The 16916-nt window shown below is 38.6% G+C and overlaps 1 protein-coding gene across 18 annotated transcripts in view; it reads left to right on the plus strand.

Annotated features, from left to right (window-relative positions):
* MAGI1 (membrane associated guanylate kinase, WW and PDZ domain containing 1) overlaps nucleotides 1–16916 on the plus strand; it is a 682760-nt gene that overhangs the window by 39760 nt on the left and 626084 nt on the right. The window contains exon 1 of one of the 18 annotated variants that reach the window (XM_074198803.1): nucleotides 1–16916. This exon is cut by the window's right edge and continues 11590 nt beyond it. The exons of the other annotated variants lie outside the window; for them this stretch is intronic. The gene's annotated coding sequence lies outside the window, so the exon portion shown is untranslated. 18 annotated transcript variants of the gene reach the window in all.

Genomic DNA, 16916 nt, shown 5'->3' on the forward strand with positions numbered 1-16916 from the left:
TATATATATATATATATATATGCATAAATAAGATGTATATATATATATATACATCTTATTTTTGCATAACTTTTTGCATCTATTCTCATTAGACTGATCTCCCTGAGAGTGGGGTCTAACTTATGCCCTTTTTTGTATCTTCAATACTTAGTAGAATGATTAGCACATAGTATAAATAAATAATGCTTCTTGGTCCTCCTGAATCCAAGGCCAATGCTCTATTCATGCCACCTAGCTATCCATAATAAATGCTTTTTGATTTACTGAAGATGGGGATAGTTTGATCTATTAGACTTTCAGAATAGAAATGCCAGTCCACATAGAGGTGATATATGTTAAATTCAGGTGAATTCTGATGTATGATAAAAGGTCTGTTTAAGTCTAAAGATCATAGGGTTAGAACTAGAAGGGATCCCAGAGGTTCATAGATATATAGATGTAAAACCAAAAGGCACCTTAGAAATCTAGTCCAATAACCTCCTTTTTATACAAGGGGAAACTAAGTCCCAGGGAAGCTATGGTCCTCACCCAGAATTTCACTGTAAATTGTAGAGCTGAGATTTAAAGCCAGATCCTCTAAATACAAAGGCATGTATTCCCATAGTTCTTAGACTTTGAGAGCCTCTAGACCTTTTTCATGCTATCAAAGCTATTTTTATAGTGCAAGGTGGTCCAAATAGAACATATGTTATTCCTGAAAAGGAATTCTATGCTTTTCACCATCACCTTTACTATAGGTACTAGCTGTGCCTCTAAAAGGCACTTTGTGTTATTTGTTTCAGGACAAAATGTAATCATTTTAAATAAAATATGTGAGTGACTTGTAAACCTCCTTCCTAAAATGAATTAAGAAATGGGAAGGCATTGGTGGGACTCCTAAGAAGCTACATGCCTTTAGAGTAACTGCTATCATGTTAAATAAGTCTCAAGGCTTTTTTTTTTGTACTTGATGAAAAGGATATCATTTAACACAATCCAGTTTTTTTCTATGTTTGGAGCATTCATCAAATATTTTAGAAGGGGGAGACTGAAGACATCAAAATTCTAACCTTCAAATGAGGTTTGTCTGTGAGGTCTTGAAATTTTAGAACTGAGCAACTCTTACCGAGTTACCCACTCTCATGATGATTGATGTGCTTGGGGATTTTCATAAGAAGCCATTTGCCCTAGTTCAGTTTCTTTTTTTTATTTATTGCTTTCCCTCTTTAGATTGTAAGCTTCTCTTTTGTTTTTTTTTTTTGCAAGGAAATGGGGTTAAATGACTTGCTCAACATCTTACCATTATTAAGTGCCTAAAGCTGGATTTGAACTCAGGTCCCCCTGATTCCAGGGCTGGTGCTTTATCCACTGTGCCACCTAGCTGCCCCTAGATTATAGGCCTCTTGAGGGAAGGTACTGCTCTGTGTGTGTATGTAAACCTATCTAACCCATAGTAGGATAGTAGATGCTTTATAAATGTTCATTGATTGAATGATTGATGTGAATTTCACCAGTCAGATCGACATTTAAACAAAAAAAAAGATTGCTTTCTACTGAAATCTGCTGTTGGTGATACAGCACTGTTTAAATCTCTGCAAATTTGGCCTGTGGGCCCAATGTGACAACAGTAATACCAATAACAGCAGTACAGGATGAGGTTCAGATGGAAATGGTCCTGGGAAAAGTCACTTTTTGGTTGTTATTCTTTCATATTTAATGTCCTATGGACGATTACACTAGTGGATGAAAGAACTGTTTTTTGGAGTTACATGAAAACATGAGGATGTAAATTCATCCTTCATTGACTCCCTTGGTTCAACTCCAGGCCCAGGCAGGACAATAGGGGTGAAATGTCCCATCATGCTTCCTTAAGGATGGGATGGTGGGCACAGCTAGTGAGTGGCAGTGGAGCAATTTGAGCTATTCAGAGTTGAATTCTCAAGTCCACCCTGTTGTGTATGAAGAGCTGAAGTCAAAGTAACCTATAGGAAGCTCACTGATTTCTGAGTTGCAGGACTATAAACCCCAGCCTGCAAGTTGGACCTCTTGTTGAAAGTGGCCACATTAGAGAGTTTACAGGTCTTGAACTTTGCAGAATTGCATTTGGGGGCAGATGGGGGAAGCTGCTAAGATGACATCATCAGCTTCTGGGTCAGCTGTAGGTAGTAGCAGGTCAAAAATGTGGATGAGTTTCTTTGTTGCAGTTGCTACCTATTGGATGCTGGAACACCATGCAGTTCCATCAGCCCTAACCTGGGATACATTAGAGTGGGTCATGGTTTCAGAGTTGGAAAAGACAATCAGAGGTTGCCTAGTCCATTTTACAAATGAAGAAACTGAGACCTAGAGGAAAAAAATGATTTGTATAAGGACACATGGAGAGTAATGGGGGAGAAATGGATTAAAATCAGACTCTCCATCTTCTGCTTTTGTGTTTTTTCTACTATATAACCCTGTCTTTCTTTATAAACTGAAGGAATGTCTTGCTGTACCTGGCAAGGATTTCTTAACCAAGAGCAGGAAATGTGGGTGTTCTCCACCCAGCCCTGACAGACAGAAGTGAAAAGGAGCAAGTTAAAGGAAGTCTACCAACTTATTTAGTTCTCAGACAGACAGACTGGGTGGGTTACTTTTGAATTTGATGTCTGGGATTTGGTGGGTGTTGTGTGTGTGTGTGTGTGTTTTATAAAAAGCTTTTCCATTTACAATGATCACTAAATATATACAGGATTTATCTCAGCTGGCCATTTCTCTTGCAATCTGTATTTAGGAATTGGACAGAATTATCGATGAATTTATGGTTTTTCTAGCACATTCCAAAATGCATTTATTAATCACCTACTATGTGATAGACGTTTCTATAAAGAGATATTACGGTATAATAGCCTTAGAGCCAAGACAAACTTAGGCCCTACTTTAACCCCTTCTGATTATATGGCCTGGGCAAGTCATTATATGTCCCAAGTAACTTCTAAAAACTACTGGTTAAGAGAAGGTACCAGTGACTTTCCTTGATGTGTGTATGGGGAGGGGGTGGGTGGGAGAGGGATCTTCCTCTTTTGGGAATTTTGAGGACCAGAGAAATCATTTCCCACCCCTGTTTTCCTACTTACAAAGGACCAACAGTTCATGCCTTAAAGAAGCTTCCAGAAAGGGAAATACAAAATATAAATAGATGCAATGTTTCTTGTTCTTGTTTTATTGGTGAAGGGAGTCCTAATTTGAAAACTTCCTTCACTGGTATGAATCAGCCCCTTTAAAACTTCCAGTCTTTTAGACCATTGCCTGGGGCCCCCCAGTGCTATCTCCTGTTTGTGTAAAAGGTCGGGGGTAGAGCTAGGCCTTCCTTCCTCCCAGGCTGTCTTTTTATCTACCAGACCATATTGACCTCTCAGACAGTCACAGAAGTGAACATACATGATATTTGGGAAGCTATAGAATACTAATAATGAAGGGAATTACAAAAGACTTCTCATGGAAGGGGCAACTGAACAGAACCTTGAATGAAGTTTGTAGGGATATAAGAGTTGGAGAGGAAGAAGCAGGGGAGGCAGCTCATTCCTGGCCTGGGAAATGGACAGTACAAAGGCATGTGTCTAAGAGTTGGAATGATGGGTTTTCGGGGAATAATAATGTTTAGTGGAATGACTATGTGGCACAGTGGACACTTGAGGTCAAATCTGACCTCAGAATATACTTCATACTTACTAGCTGTGTGATTTTAAGCAAGTCACTTAACTCCATTGCCTAGCCAAAAAAAAAAAAAAAAGAAGAAGAAGAAAGGAAGAAAATTGTGTAGTATGGATCTCTGCTTTCATTAGTGTTAGGATCTTTCCCACTGTGACTCATCCCTTCCCATGAACAATTTCTCATGGTGTGCCACTCTAGTCTATATTCTTCCATAGTTTCATGACACCAAATGTATCTGATGGGCTGGTGGCCTTTGTTTATTTTTTTTGATGTCTTAGAGAGGAAAAGGTCTGACTTGGACTGCTGGCTGGGAAGAGAAATGGGGTGTTACCAGGATAATAGAGCAAATAAATGAAAGGACTCAGAAGTTTTCTGAATTTGAAAGCATTTTGTCCCCAAATCCAGTGCTCTGTCTAATCCATCGCTCTTATTCTAGTCTTGATAGATGACCTTTTTTGGTGAACTTGTATCCTAGGAGAAGAGCTTAAAGGAAGGTAGAAAATAAACATTTATTTATTAAGAACCTACTTATTATACTTTGTTAGCAAGGTACAGCTAGGGATGTGTTGGGTCTGGAGTCAGGAAGACCTGAATTGAAACCTGTACTCGGACACTTAACTAGTAGTGTGACACTGGGCAAGTCACTTAACCCTGTTTGCCTTAGTTTACTCATTTATAAAATGAGCTGGAGAAGGAAATGGCAGGTCACTCCAGAATCTTTGCCAAGAAGACCTGAAATGGGGGCATGAAGAGTCAGACATGACTGACCAAACTGAACAACTATATGCTGCCATCACCAATACTACTTGTCAGGCCAGTGGCATCTTAGAAACTGAATAAATATATATTTTTCATCCACCTTTGTCTTTTACATAAAGATGCTTGATGAATATGATCATAAGACTGAAATGGAGCTTGTGGGTGTGAATTAGCTCAAGAACCTTTTAGAAGTCAGGGCACTGTTTTGCTTTGGACTTTGTATCAGTAGTTAGTACAATGCCAGGAAAATGGTAAACACTTAAATAAATATTTGTTGGTTTATTGATTGACTAAGGGAGTTTAACCAACATGCAACTGAGAAAAAGTTAAATGACTTGCCCCAGAATTCACAGCCAGAGATTGGCAGGATTTGAGTCCAAGCTCTTGGATTTCAAATGTAAGATTCTAAAGCTCTGATTATACCATTCAAGAGAAAATGTAAGATGCAATTGCAAGTTATGTCTGTAGGAGACAATGTTTTTGCTTTGGGGGATATTAAGAAACCAATGCCTTCATTCACCTGGATCTGGAATCTTCCTTCTTTAATGTCTTTGGTTTCAGTTTCAGGTCAGTCTATGACATAGTTAATTTTTTCCAGAGCAACTAGGTGGTTCAGTAGACAGCATATAGGTCCTAGAGTCAGGAGCTACCTGAGTTCAAATCCCGCCTCTGACTCTGGGCAAGTGACTTAACTCTGAATGCCTTGTATTCTGATTCATATCTGATCACTGGACCCAGATGGGTCTGAAAGAGAAAGTGAGGCCGGTGTCTTAGCATAGACCTTCAAATCCAATTCAGGTGCTTGCGGCATTACCTCCCTGATGACATGATCTTTGGGAATGAAGGACAAACATCATCATCATCTGTTTCTTCTAGGAGTGCATCATCACTTTAGGTAAAGAGGCAATACTGTAAAAGTCACTAAAGAGCTTGGGAGCCTTAGCTCCTCCTTGTTGCCTGACATCACTTTCTGGACTAGGAGGGGCTGGTTGACACCAGCCTGAGGTTTTTTTTTTTTCTATTTTGGTCTATTTTATGGGTCTCTGTGGCCAAAACCATCCACTTTCTCATGGTTCTATGAGATGAGCCAGTTCTTGGCTGTTATATACTACATTTGCCGCTAGGCTAATGTTCAGCAGTTTTCTAACTGAATATATGGTTTAAGCTTGTGCTGCATGGACATGGTCTCTAAACATCTTAGGTTGTCAGGTCTACAAAGGCAGCTAGGTGATATAGTGACTAGAGACATGGGTCAGGAAGACCTGAGTTCAAATTCAGCTTCTGTCACTAGCTGGATGATCTCAGGTAAGGAAATTATAAACTTCAGTTCCCTCCACAGTAAAAAATTGAATGATAATATCACCTACTTATAAGATAATTGTGAGAATCAAATGAGATAATATTTGTAAAGTGCTCAGGGCCAGTAGTAGGCACTCAGAAATGCTTATTTCCTTCCCTTGTTCTTCCCCAGGCTATAGTGGATGAAAGACCTTTCTTGGAAGGAGTTCTTTACAATCTGGGCTCATAATATGGGCTCATATTTACTTATATTCTGCCATTTGTAAAATATTTTCTCCACAACAAATGAATAAAGTAACAAATGCAAATCATAATAATCTCATTTTATATTAAGAAGAAACGAGTTCTGAGGAGGTAAGTTAAAAACAAAACTCCTGGTAAATGGAAGAGCTGAAACTCGAATTGAACTTTTGACTTTGAGTCCAAAGTACATTCTACCAAAAGACCTGTACAGCAAGGAGTAAGGATATACAGAGCTAGGAATGCGATGCAATGCCTGTCCTCTAGAAGTTACAGTCGAATAAGAGATATAGCTATGCACATGCACTAGTAATGTATGAGAAAATTGCAAAGTGGTATGAGGAGCAAATATAAGGAGCAAAATATTACTCCATGGAGGGATTCAACCAATGGGCCTAAAATAGAGGCAATAGCTCAGAATTTTTTAGAGAAAGAAAATGGAGACTTTGTAGTCCTCCATTTCTGCTCCTAATTTTTTTTTGAAAATCTGTCCAGTCCTCAAGACCCAGTTTCCCTCTCTCCTTTCTTCTTTCTCAATAAGTTCATTATCTTGATTTGAAAATATTTGTAGAAAATGACAGATTGTCATGCCTTAGTCCAGGTCTAGAGTCTGAGGAAATTTCTGCATAACTCACTTTTTTTTTCCTGGATAAGAGACATTTTGGAATGTTTCCATCTTTCTTTTTTTAACTTTCCTCTTGGGTTTCTTTTCATCACTAATATGACTTTTCTCATAAATCTCCATTTATCAAGGTTAATTGTTCTTTTTAGTTTGAGAATTTATTATTATTAAAGACCAAGTCTCTTTATCTTGTTCTATCTGGAAGTATAGTATCCCACTCCCACAGATCATTAGCATAAGATCTTTGTCCTATTCCATTTCTGCCTTGGATTTGTTCACCTTTCCTTAGGCAATGTGTTGCCACCCTGTTCTGAGGGTGTCACAGACCCCTGATCAGCTTCACCTGTTGCACCTCAGAACTCCCAAGCTTAAGGGATCCACCAGCCGCAGCCTACCTTGTAGCAGAGATAAAATGAGGGAGTCACCATATTTGGAGAATTCAAAAAAAATAAGACATCTTCATCCTCTTCTGTTAAATAATCCATATAATCTACACCATCTGGGTTCATGGTATGTTTAGAAGAAATTTCAACACTTAATTCTTTGCTATTTGAGTCATAACCAGCAAGTTCTGGGGAGAGAGAGAGAGAGAGAGAGAGAGAGAGAGAGAGAGAGAGAACGAACACACCATCCACAGCTCCCCTAAGGGTTCCAAAGACTTTGTTTCCAGTAGTAGTTCAATAAAGTTCTGCATCCAGGTGGCATATGGCATCAATTTTTTCCACTCTGTAGTCATCTTCAATCACTTCTGGCTGACCAAAGGGCCAGCAGTGGGCCTGTCCAATAATAGGTTGCTGTGCAATTTGTCAGACTGATCTTCACATCCACCATGCTTTGGCAGTTGGTGAGAATAAGCTGCAGAGACAATCCTATTGCTTGTATAGGCATAAAAGTAATCTGGCAGGTGATATCTCTGTTGGTAACTTGTTCTAGCCTCCTGTATTTTAGTGTATTATATAAATCAAGTCAAGAAGCATTGTTAAGTGCTTCTATATGTCCTGGATTATCAGGTATTTCTATGCATAATAATCCATCTTTTCCTTTCACCTTCAAAATTTCATTTGGCCCCTCTTAAAAGTCTTTATTTTGACCTAGCCTGTTGACTAAGATGTGACTCACTGTACTGGGGGGGAAACTAAGGCCTATTTCAGGAAACCTTCCCTTGATCTCTCTCCTTCCCCCTGGAAGTGTTCTTTCTCCTCTACCCTACTTCCTCTCCCATTGTACTTTATTTTTTGTCTCTCTAGCAGTAACTTCATATCCTGCTGTTTTATAATTGTGTTTGCAGTAAACTTTTTCAAAGTATGGCCTATACCCAGTGATACCAATATGTAAAAAAAATCAAAAACACTAAAAGGCATTTGAACTCAAATGAATAAGAATGACCAATCTTGGCCATTTCCCTCCTCTCACAAGATGTGGCAGGCAGAATGTTGTTTAGTGTCACATAGAATGGTTCGATTGATCACTTTTCCTTCATTGAAAGAGAGGGTTTAATGGGGAGGGGCAGGCACTTACAGGGGAAAGGACAGTTTTCCAAGACATGCAGGTGGAATTAAAGAAAGGCTTTTAGTATTTTCTTAAAGACATAGTTGCTTGTCCTGATCCTTTTCAATCCCTTTCTGTCTAAACCAATGTTTTACATAGAGTAGGTGCTTAATAAATGCTTGCTGAATGATTGAATAAAGGTCTTAAGACATTCTACCCAGAATCGCTAATGGATGAATTTATAGTTGCTTTACATCCTAAGGATGCTAACATAGATAAATAGTTGCAAATAGGAATATAGAGTCCAAGGTGAAGAGTGAATATTTAACTGGGAAAGGTTACTGAGAAGTTGTACCATCTAAGAAATACTCTAAGCCCCTGGTGAAAATATGTTCTCTCTAATTTCTCCTCCCTTGTTTCATGATGGTCCAAAACAAAATTGAAACATTGGAATGGCTGCCATATTTATTGTTGAGGGGAACTGAGTATTTGAGAAGACTTATGAGTGAGCTAAAATGGACTTCATTATGTAATTTAGGCTTTGTGCTTACTTGCTTTACTTCTGTTGACTGACTTTATTTTTATCCTCCATCTGGAGTATGTCTTTTTTCAGAAGCCTCTGAGCAGAGTATACCCAAGGGAAAAGAGGGTGGGAAGAATGTGACCCTCTTGTCTATCCTTGCTGACTGTAATATTTTTTTAAAGTTATAATTAATCTCAGCCTTCTTTGTGACCAGATCTGCCCATCTTTTAGTTTGTTCCAGGCATCAGTGCTTGGGAATCTCTGTGCCACTTACCTAATGATGACTCAGGTGATGCTTGATGATGTGGCTGAATGCCTGTGGGCATCTCTTAGCAGGGATCAATCTCCCACAAGGCTTACACCTGCTCTTGAACCATTTGCTTATCTCTCTAGCCTTACAGCACTTTGTAGAAACGTGTTGAGTCTTCCCAGGAGAGCAAAGACAAGGCACCAGGAGTCTCAGTGACTCATTGGAGGTCACCCAACAAGTCTCAGCCAGGATACAACTTATTCTTGCCTCTTTAGCTCAGCTGTTTGTTGCTTTAACTTTCTGTTTTAAAGCAATTACACAACTGTATGAGTTCTTGGTGTAAATCAGCATATGGGTTAGGGGTAGAAAGACCTGGGTTTAAATCCTGCCTCTTTCACCTATTAGCTATGTAGTTTTGGGCAAGTCACTTTAACCTCTCTCTGTGCCTCAGTTTCCACATCTGTAAAATAAGGATTGTGAATTTGATGGCTTCTAATATCCTTCTAGCTCTAAATCTATGATCTTAAAGTCTGTGTCTAGATTCATAATGCTTCGATCAGTGGGTAGATGAATGGATCCCCAATTGATACAGTGTCATTTAAACAGGGAATTTAGGGGCGGCTAGGTGACACAGTGGATAGAGCATTGGCCCTGGAGTCAGGAGTACCTGAGTTCAAATTCGGCCTCAGACACTTAATAATTACCTAGCTGTGTGGCCTTGGGCAAGCCACTTAACTTCATTTGTCTTGCTAAAAAACCAAAACAAAACACCTAAATAGGGAATTTCTCTTTCCATCCTCCATTCACACAAGGACTTTTAACCTTTCTCTGTGTCATGAACCCCTGAAGCCTATGGATCCCTTTGTAGAAGGAAATGTTGTTGCCTCCATTCATAATAAAAGGAAACACTAAATTTCAGTTAGAGATCAGTGAAAGTAAGGATGTCATATTTTCCCTTTGAGGTTCATAAGCCCTCTGACACCTATCCATGGATTCTAGGTTAAGAATTACTGCTCCAACAGGTGTTGGTGTCTTTTAGTTGATTGTTTTGATCTTTATGCAATGGAGACCTGAAATCTAGGAGATCTGAGTTCAAATCTTGCTTTAGGATTTTTATTAGCTATGTGACCCTGGGCCTATCCCTTAATTTATGAATATAATTTTCCTCATCTCCAAAATAGGAAAATAATACATGCAATATTGACCTCACAGAGTTGCTGGGAAGACTAAAGAAGATAGTATAATTTTGCAAACTTTGAAGAGTTCTATAAATTTCAGTTATTTTTGCCTTCTCCTTTTGCCACTTACCTTATCATTTGACTATCCAAGTTGATTCTAGGTATCTTAGTCAGGAATCACTATATCTCATATTTCTTTTGTATTCCTCACAAGAATTAGCACAGTCTGTACTGTACAGATTTTTTAAAAGTTATAATTAACTGTAGCTTTTTTTTTTTTGTGGTGAGATTGGCTAATCTTTGATCTCATTTTAGGTTTGGAAGCATGGGAGGGCTTGTGCCACTTAGCTAATGGATGACTTCAGGTGAAACCTGCTGGTGGCTGAATTATTTTAGGTGCTTAGTTAATACTTGTTGAGTTCTCTGATTGCTACATGATTCCTTTAGATATTAACAGACTGTGCCAATTGGTGACATGCTGGGCTCCTGTCTCTCTCTAATGGATAAATGGACAAGTATTAGGGCACATCCTTTTGAGGAAATGTGGGAATATTGAGAGGATTTGGATATTTGATGTAGCTTCAGGTGAGAAAGTTGGAAATAACTTTCTCATACTAACTTCATAATTTTTTTAATGAATGTAGGAAATAACCAAAAAGTTGATTGAGTGGAAGGAGTAACTAGTTATGGTTGCGGCTTCTACTTTGCTGAAGGAGTCAATATATTTTTTGCACCTTCTAAATTTTGGTGCTCTTGAACAAAAGCTTCTTTGTCTTGCTCAGGTTATTGCTCTTTTTTTTTTCTAATATGTATCTTATTAGTGTTTCCTATCAGAAGACATGAGGTTGATGAATGAAATGTCAAAACATCTTTATAATAAACTAATTGTATCCCAGCATCGGTCTTGGCAAATAGTAGACCTTTACTAAATATTTGTTGATTGATAGCTGTTATAATGCCATTTTGTTAAATCAATGGCTTAGAAACTTTTTTTTTGATATAGATGAATAACTTATCTGTAATTTATAGATCAAGTGTTTCCTAGGACCTTGAGTATCCTTGAGAGGATACTTGATTTACCTAGGTTATATATCAGATGGGTTTTGAATTCAGTTCATTGTCCTTGAGGCTGACTCTCTTTCCATTAAGTTCTTTCTTAAATTGACTTTCTTTCTTTTTCTTCCTTCCTTCCTTCCTTCCTTCCTTCCTTCCTTCCTTCCTTCCTTCCTTCCTTCCTTCCTTCCTTCCTTCCTTCCTTTCTTTCTTTCTTTCTTTCTTTCTTTCTTTCTTTCTTTCTTTCTTTCTTTCTTTCTTTCTTTCTTTCTTTCTGTATTTTTGCAGGGCAATGAGGTTAAGTGACTTCCCCAAGTTCACACAGGTAATTAAGTGTCTGAGGTCAAATTTGAACTCAGGTCCTCCTGACTTCACCACTGGTATTTTATCCACTGTGCCACCTAGCTGCCCCTTTAAATTGACTTTATTCATAGAATTCTTATTCTGAGTCTGTCCAACCTAGAGCAGGGATGTGGCACCTTTTTTTTTTCTGTCAGGGGCCATTTGGATATTAATGACATCTTTTGAAGGCTATATTTGGACAAATATTTAATTCACCCCTAAAAAGTTACTAGATTTATTGAATTTGGAGCCCTGACCTGTGGTTTCCTTTGCAATGCCAGACTGATAATAGACTTTGTACTGGAGATTTCCCATCCCTGACCTAGAGGAACAACACAACAGATGCCCAGACTCCTAGCAGCTGGGAAGAAGGGTCAGGAATTCGATGGGTTTGGTTTTTTCCCACCTTCCATGATCTGGTGCTCACTTGTCTGCCCAATGTTCAGTCACAATGTGCTGCTTCTTGTTCTTTGCTTTCAATTCAGACTGACCTCTTTGTTGTTTGTTCTTTGAGCTTGGCATTCAATCCATCACCCAGGTGCCCCTCCCTCCACATCTCTTCCCCTTAGACTCTCTGACCTCCTTCAAAACTCAGTTTCTGAGGCATCTCCTTCCAGGGGCTTTTTCTCCTTTTCCTCAATTTAGTGCGTGCCCACCAAGTAGAAAGTAAACTCTTTGAAGGTAGGAACTGTTCTGGGATAGAGCAAAAAGGGTGATAGCTCTAGAATTGTAGGTCTTGACTTCAAGTCCTGCCTCTTAACAATTCACTTTGGGTTAATTACTTAACCTTCTTTGACCTCAGTTTCCTTATCTGTAAAAAAAGGAAGTTGGATGAGATCCTCTGAGGTCCCCTTCCAGTTCCAAAGTTATGATCCTCAGCATCTCCCCCAGGCTCTAGCACTCATATAGTAGGTATTTAATAAATGTTTATTGGGTTAGATTAGTTGGGAGAGATCTCATGTTCATGTTGCTTCTTCTGTTTTCTACTTGTGGGAGTATCTTGTCCCAAGAGTCACAGCTCACATGTTGAATCCTTGTGACTTGGCACATGGTGCCAATGTGTAGGGGCATATACAAACCTCTATCCTTTCTGTTTTGCATATGGAAATGCTCATTTCATTGGGTGCTTGTGAAGTTCAGATAAGATTTTTTAAAAAATCAAGTTATAGATTTTTTTTAATATAATTATATCTCAACTATGCTAAAGTGAGGTACTTTGTATGTGTCAGTTATATGGGGCAGAGCATTTGACCTTTGAGTGGCACAGAAATGAAACTTTCTTTCAATGAGAGTTTGCATCCCCCCCTCCTATATTGCCAACTAGACTACAATGAGTGGGTCCCCAGATTCGTCTGTCAAGGGTATAGGGAAATTCTGTGGAATTGCTCATTCATTGCCCAGAATTTATTGTAACAAGATCATCAACACTCATTCTATGGATATGTTCCCCAGATATCATCTCTGCAGTGTCCTGGGGTTTTGCCTATTTTTGTCTGATGTTGAGGAAAGCTATTTCAAAGCAAGCAGAGGTGTTACTAGAACTGAAATAGCCTGGACCTTGGCATTGGGAGAATCCCATCTGGAGTAACCCAGGTACTCTAAAATCTAGGAACACCCCTGGAGTGAGCAGAAGGGATGCTTACATGGTTTCTAAGGTTCCTTCCTGCATTGTATGTTCTGCCCAAATCCATTTCTGAAGTAAAAATGGAATTTTTTTTAACACTAAAATTGCCAGTGTAGCCTGGCCCAAAGTATTCCAAGTATTTGGAAATCTATAATTATATTTCATCATAAGAATATAATTCTTAAGTGAATTGTGCCTGAAGTCTAACTGCATTTGTGTAGTCTTAATTATAACTCATACTTCTGTGGGCTTCTGAGGTTTCAGTTTTTTTATAAGCACCCCTTTGAGGTAGAATACATTTAACTTAGATTTGTAAGTTATGACTAGTTCTTTGTTCAATTTTTCATTCCCATTGTTGACAGGTAAAAACAAAGTCTTGAAGAGGTTGTGACTGATCCAAGGTCACACAGCCAGCCAGTGCTTTGGGCCAGGCCTCCTGCCTTTAAAAATCCGGGACCTTTTATGCCACACCACACTGTTGTTACAGTGCCTGGACTCATACTTGACTTTGTTATTATCTGATGTCATTCTATGTTGAGACTTAGATTAGAAGAAATAGAGTCTCAGCACTGCTCCCTGAAACTTGAAGCATGTGTTGGAGATGGGCCTGACAGCTCAATTCCTGGGCTTGGAGAAGCTTCTGCCAAAGAAGGATGGCTTTAAAAAAAAAAAGCCAACCCCAAACTGTGGGGTAATCCTTTGGCAGACAAGCTTGTTAGATGCCAGGCATCCCAGGGAAGTCTGCAGACTGTTTCTAGAAGCATGCTTTAGTCATGTTCAGACCAGGAAATGGACTTATAGAAAGAAGTTTGTTATCCTTGTCACCCCTCCTCTCTGATGGCAGATTTGCCAGTTTTTGTCAGTGGCACTATCCTAGACTCCAAACTTAGATTTATTCTTGATTTTTCCTCTTTCCTTTTCCACCCTCCCCAAATCTCGTTTTTGACTCGAAGGAACTGGAAGTACTTAGCTTTTCAAAGAGATACTTCTAGGGAATACCTTTTAGCTCTTTTTAAATATTTCATAGACCATTAGGAATAAGAGAGATTAAACACATCCAGTTTGGCCCCCAGAGGGTGGAACTAGGAGCATTAGGTGGAATAGACTTGAGAGAAGAAAAACATTTCCAATAACAAGAACTGTCCCAAGGTAGAATGCATTTACCCTGAAGACAGTGACTTCCCTTGGCTCCATTCACATCTTGCTCTGGGTGGCCAGTTGGCAGGTATATTGTAGATGGGAATCCTTTTTTTTAGGTAGGATGATTTGATTAGATTATAAGCTCCTTGAAGGCAGAAATTTTCTTTTTTATCTTTTTCTTCCTAGCATCTAGCACAGGACCTGGAAGATAGTAGGTCCTTAATAAATATTAGTTAATTGACTATATAATAAACAAGATTAATAAATCATAAATATTTCTCAATTGATGAATAATAAATAAGGTTAACAAATATTTCTGAATTGATATAACAAATGAACAATTCATATTTGCTGGTTAAGTGACTTTATAATAAATAAACAATAACAAATCAAAATATTTGTTGGTAATTATTGAGAACTCCCTTCCAGCTTTGAAATTTAGTAATTCTTAATGACCTGGATATTCTTCCTTTAACTTTTCCAAACTGCTTTGCCTCACCCTCTCCCCCAAACTAGCCTCTTGTCACTTCATGCTTAAGACTCTATTCATAAGACTCCTAGCTGGTCTCCAGTTCATTTTATACTTTCTCTCTCTCTCTCTCTCTCTCTCTCTCTCTCTCTCTCTCTCTCCCCCTCCCTCCCTCTCTCAAACACACACACACACACACACCTTTTTAATGACTTTGCATAAGTAACTTCCCTTCCCTCCCTCCTGGGAAGCCTTCTATGTCCCTCCACTGCTGAGTAGATAGAGTTGAATAGAATAGTCTTTGCTAGCCTTCCACAAACTGACATTTTTGCTTATTGCTCCCTTAGAAAGAGACACATGACTCCAGCCAAATTAGCTTATGGTTCCCTGCTCCCATTTTGCGATCCAGTATTCTCTTAATTCCATTTTTTTTCTTTGGTGTTTGTAAGGCAGTGAGGTTAAGTGACTTGCCCATGGCCACACAGCTAGGTAATTATTAAGTATCTGAGTTTGAATTTGAACTCAGGTCTTCCTGACTCCAGGGCTGGTGCTCTATCTACTATGCCACCTTGCTGCACTGATTCCAGTATTTTCAAGATTGTTGACAGTTCCCTAATATGAAAAGTGACTAATGGTGGATTTCTTCTATCTAGGGTTGAGAGAATGTTTCAGAGTAGGTGCTGATATCTGAGCTAGAACTTGAGAAAGAGAAGGGACAGAACAAGTATTTATTAAGCCTATTCTATATACTGGTCAGGCACTGTACTTACCATTTTGCAAATATCTCATTTGATCCACAGAACAACCTTGGGACTTAATTTATGCTACCATTTCTTACCTCCTTATTTGACAGGGATGAAACTGGCCCTGGTCACTCAGATAGTATCTGAGGTGGAATTTGAATTCAGGTCTTCTAGACTGTAGACCCAATGCTCTATCCATTGATCCACCTAGCTCTTGCCAAAAAAGGAAGGATCATGAGAGTTTGGTGAATCAAGGAGTAGTATTAAGTAAGGTGGAAAGACCTTGTAGAGGGCCTAGAATGCCAAGTTAGGAGGTTTACATTTTATTCTCCAGAGCATTGGTCTCTTGTCTCAGGGATGGGAGGGCTGTGACTTGATTACTAAGGTGAGGATGGGGAATAAAGCAACTGGAAGGTGCAAAGTTGGATCATGTCCCACCCTCCCCTATCCTCACCCTTGTTTGTCTAGTCAGTTTTTCTTGCCTTACTTTTGGTTCATTTTTTCCTCTACTCATTCATTAGGTATGATGATAAGGAGAATGAGCTAATATTTTAAAAATGCTTCATTGTATAAATACAGAACAATTTAAAAGACCTACTAATATTCCTCAGAGAGAGGTGGGGCATTGCACCTGCACCTTGGAACCCAGACCAGGCTCAGATTTGGGAGTATATAATTAAGTGAAAAGGATGCTTTCAGGCTGGGGATGCCTAAAATTAGATCTTCCTTTAATATATTTCTCAGGTGCAGGGGCATCATAAATGCCATATACCTCAGAGCTTGCCTCTGGTGCATGTTAGCCCCTTGTTCAGGAAAGACCTTGTGGAACAGGGGAATGGCCCTACCCTCAAAGAGATTGGGTGGGGGGAGATGAGTGAGGGAAGTTTGGAAGGACTATAACATAATAGAGGTTGGAGAGATAGCTTACAATCTGTCATAAACTTTCCTTTGTAACAAACATTATTTTCTCTTTTTTCTTTTTCCCTTTTTTTTTGTTTATGGAATTATAAAAGCATTTCTATAACAAGATAAAATAAAACAAAGGTGATTTATATATGAAACTGCAAAACTACAGTTGGCTATTCCTTTTAATATATATGATCAAGTTATATAAATTTATTTTTTCTTTTTTTCTTGCCTCCCTCTCTCAACCTATCATAAGACATGAATATGTCTTTGTGTATGTGTGTGTGAATATATAATTATATATGTATGTATATTATATATAATGTAAAAGTCATTCCATACATGCTTATATCTATCAGTTCTTTCTCTGGTTGCCAATAGCATCTTTTTTCATATATCTTTCGTAGTTAATTTGGATTTTATAATCATCAAAATAGCTTAGTTGCTCAAAGTTGTTCTTACAATAATATAAAATAGTATACAGTGTTCTCTTGGTTCTGTTCATTTTATCCTTCATTATTTCATTCAAGTCTATTCATATTCTCCAAAAATCATTATTTTATGTCATTCTCTTTTCCTATGACATGAGGAATGACAGTCAGATGATTGCA

Source organism: Macrotis lagotis, chromosome 8 (genome assembly GCF_037893015.1).
Source record: "Macrotis lagotis isolate mMagLag1 chromosome 8, bilby.v1.9.chrom.fasta, whole genome shotgun sequence".
NCBI lineage: Eukaryota > Metazoa > Chordata > Mammalia > Peramelemorphia > Peramelidae > Macrotis > Macrotis lagotis.